Source organism: Triticum dicoccoides, chromosome 6B, assembly GCF_002162155.2.
Source record: "Triticum dicoccoides isolate Atlit2015 ecotype Zavitan chromosome 6B, WEW_v2.0, whole genome shotgun sequence".
Classification (NCBI taxonomy): domain Eukaryota; kingdom Viridiplantae; phylum Streptophyta; class Magnoliopsida; order Poales; family Poaceae; genus Triticum; species Triticum dicoccoides.
Window position 1 is genome coordinate 672,761,743 of NC_041391.1, and position 4,156 is coordinate 672,765,898.

The window sequence follows — 4,156 nt, forward strand, 5'->3', positions numbered from 1 at the left end:
TCCTTCCGCCGCCGACGCATGAAAATGTCGGAGAACCTATAGGAGATGGAGCTACCAAATAGGTTCAAACAGTTGATAGAGGCGACGGAGAAGAAGATCAAGTTCGAAGAGAGGAGGACCATGATCGAAGAGAGGAAGACGACGCTGGTGGAGTAGAAGGCCATGCTCGAGGAAAAGAAGGTTGCGCTCGAGGAGAAGAAGGTCGCGCTCGAAGAAAAGAGGGTGAAGATCGTCGCCAATGTGGAGGATGCCAAGATGTTGACCTTGAATATCGACTCTTTGGATGCCGATACTAGAATTATCGTCCAATCCGTCCGCTACCAGATGTTGGAGCGTCAGAAAGATGAGTAGCTTGCTAGGATTGCTGGTCCGGCGGGGCAGAAATGCACAGACTGCTAGACTGATGTTCTTTTGAATTCGAACATGTAAAAACTATGTATATTTGACTCTTTTTAGTTATGATTGGGGATGCTATCGGTCGCGGATGTGATTCGGCATGTTGTGAGGATCAATGTGAATTTGAATTTACCGATGGACATGTATATACTACGTTTGGATGGCAGTCTCCCGCATCCGTGTCCGTGGGCTGGTCGCTGTCCCAGGACGGATGCAGGAGAAAAATTTACGGGTTGCCGTCGGACTTAAGCATCGAAGATTACAGTGCTACCTTTTTTGCCAACTGACATGTGAATGACATTTTTTTAGTCACCTTCACGTCTCACATGGAGGCGCATATCCAAAGCTCATGGAACTTATTTTCGTCTGTTACCATATTTGTCCTGTGTAGACTGGAGATAAGAGCATCACATATACGAGTAGTTGTGCAATATAGAATTGCGTCGAACTTTGTTTGACCGCTGGCCAAAAGTGCTTTCGTACACGGCAGCTAGCCGTTCCTTATGCTGTGGACTGTGGTGCATATCCACGCAACATCCAAAAAATAATAATTTATTTCCGCCATTTACCTCAGAAGTCCAAATCTATATAGAGAAGTGAACAATACATTTTAAGACTCTGAAGCATGACAACTTATTTCACACCAGCAAGATTATTCTTGTAACACATTAGTAAGAGACCAGAGGTGCACGGAAGCCACCATGGCATATGCTCGTACCCAGACTCCCAACACCTATTAATTGATCGACGGCGGTGGCGGCGGCGTCAGGGGAATCACCACCCCCGAGTTCTCGTTAGGGATTGGCGAGGGAGGGTCCTTCAGTGGTATCCTCTGTCCCAAGCGCCTAGCAGCTCCCATCCCTGACACATTTCCCCCTTGACTATGAAGCCCGCCCGTTTGACCCCACGCACCAGCACCGCCACCTAGCATCATCACCATAATCACATCAACGGACCCAATTATACATACAAAGAACGAAGCGCGGATTCGGATACATCCAAAGAGAACTATATATACCTGGAGCATGACGCGGTGGGTCATGTGCGGCGGCCACACATGGATAGGAAGTTAGCAGGGGCGGGAGAAGGAGGACGATGACGATGACGAGAAAACAGGTGGCTCCCCGTTGGTACATCTTGCCGTCTTGGGGGCAGAGAGTTGGCTCGATGGGAGATCGAAAAGGTAAAGAGGAAAGAGAGGGGATACACAATTGAAGGAGTATTTAATGCATCGGTGGTGTGTAAAGCTGAAAATCGAGGGGCAATATTGAAAGAAATCAGGAAAAAGGCTTTGTGGCAAACTAAAAAGGAAAATGAACTACACACAAACAAAATGAAAAACTATGCTCGAGTCAGTAGCCTAACGAGACAATGAGTGAGAGCTTTGCTTTGTGGGTGGTGTGAGCTGTTCGTTGTCTGATTGTGACGCTCTTATATCCCCAGCCAACCGCTAACGTGGGCTGGATTTCGGCTCTGCTCATCTTGCGTGTGTTGGTGATACATGGCTAGCTGTACTAGCTGTACGTTGCTTCCTAGTTCCACCCTCGTGACACATTGCTCTCTTTACCAATGGCCACGTGATTGTACACTCCCTTCGCCTTCACATCTCTCACAAGGCGAAATGGATCAAACTTGCAAACCCACGACTAGGTTGGATCGAGATGCAATTTAGCCTGCCAAAGGCCCATAACCTTTGTCACTTAATAAGTTGATGTATTATTATATATTAATCATTTTTTTCCTCAAAAGAAAAATTAGGGGGTGGCACATAGCCAAACTAAAAAAATCCAATTGCCCATAACCTTTGTCATTTAATAAGTCGATGTATTATTATTATTTAAAAAGAAAACGCACTACATCATTTCCCTCACTTGCCAAACCAAATACTCCATCAATTCTATAATATCAGGTGTATTTACTTTTTGAAAAGTCAAATTTCTTTAACTTTCACCAAGTTCATAGCCGAAAATATCGACATCCACAATACTAAATAAATAAAGAAGGGCATCTCGGTGCATGTAGCTCCCGCTTGCGCAGAGTCCGGGGAAGGGTCCTGTCGACATCAACATCTACAATACTAAATAAATAATACGAAAATTCATTTCATGATGAATCCAATACTACCAACAACAACAACAATAACAACAACAACAAAGCCTTTAGTCCCAAGCAAGTTGGGGTAGGCTAGAGGTGTAACCCATAAGATCTCGCAACCAACTCATGGCTCTGGCACATGGATAGCAAGCTTCCACGCACCCCTGTCCATAGCTAGCTCTTTGTCGATACTCCAATCCTTCAGGTCTCTCTTAACGGACTCCTCCCATGTCAAAACCGATCGACCCCGCCCTCTCTTGACATTCTCCGCACGCTTTAGCCGTCCGCTATGCACTGGAGCTTCTGGAGGCCTGCGCTGAATATGCCCAAACCATCTCAAACGATGTTGGACAAGCTTCTCCTCAATTGGTGCTACCCCAACTCTATCTCGTATATCATCATTCCGGACTCGATCCTTCCTCGTGTGGCCACACATCCATCTCAACATACGCATCTCCGCCACACCTAACTGTTGAACATGTCGCCTTTTAGTCGGCCAACACTCCGCGCCATACAACATTGCGGGTCGAACCGCCGTCCTGTAGAAGTTGCCTTTTAGCTTTTGTGGCACTCTCTTGTCACAGAGAATGCCAGAAGCTTGGCGCCACTTCATCCATCCGGCTTTGATTCGATGGTTCACATCTTCATCAATACCCCCATCCTCCTGCAATATTGACCCCAAATACCGAAAGGTGTCCTTCCGAGGTACCACCTGGCCATCAAGGCTAACCTCCTCCTCCTCACAGCTAGTAGTACTGAAACCGCACATCATGTACTCGGTTTTAGTTCTACTAAGCCTAAACCCTTTCGATTCCAAGGTTTGTCTCCATAACTCTAACTTCCTATTTACCCCCGTCCGACTATCGTCAACTAGCACCACATCATCCGCAAAGAGCATACACCATGGGATATCTCCTTGTATACCCCTTGTGACCTCATCCATCACCAATGCAAAAGATAAGGGCTCAAAGCTGACCCCTGATGCAGTCCTATCTTAATCGGGAAGTCATCGGTGTCGACATCACTTGTTCGAACACTTGTCACAACATTATTGTACATGTCCTTGATGAGGGTAATGTACTTTGCTGGGACTTTGTGTTTCTCCAAGGCCCACCACATGACATTCCGCGGTATCTTATCATAGGCCTTCTCCAAGTCAATGAACACCATATGCAAGTCCTTCTTATGCTCCCTATATCTCTCCATAAGTTGTCGTACCAAGAAAATGGCTTCCATGGTCGACCTCCCAGGCATGAAACCAAACTGATTTTTGGTCACGCTTGTCATTCTTCTTAAGCGGTGCTCAATGACTCTCTCCCATAGCTTCATTGTATGGCTCATCAGCTTAATTCCACGGTAATTAGTACAACTCTGAACATCTCCCTTGTTCTTGAAGATTGGTACTAATATACTCCGTCTCCATTCTTCTGACATCTTGTTTGCCCGAAAAATGAGGTTGAAAAGCTTGGTTAGCCATACTATCGCTATGTCCCCGAGACCTTTCCACACCTCAATGGGGATACAATCAGGGCCCATCGCCTTGCCTCCTTTCATCCTTTTTAAAGCCTCCTTCACCTCAGTCTCCTGGATGCGCCGCACAAAACGCATGCTGGTCTCATCAAAGGAGTCATTCAGTTCAATGGTAGAACTCTCATTCTCCCCATTG

The 4,156-nt window shown here is 46.2% G+C and overlaps 1 long non-coding RNA gene across 1 annotated transcript; it reads right to left on the minus strand.

Annotated features, from left to right (window-relative positions):
• Positions 1-932: 932 nt before the first annotated feature.
• LOC119326219 lies at positions 933-1,714 on the minus strand. Its single transcript, XR_005157849.1, has 2 exons — positions 1,415-1,714; positions 933-1,320 (listed from the first exon to the last, which is right to left on the minus strand). It is a non-coding gene; the product is annotated as an uncharacterized LOC119326219 (long non-coding RNA).
• Positions 1,715-4,156: the final 2,442 nt, after the last annotated feature.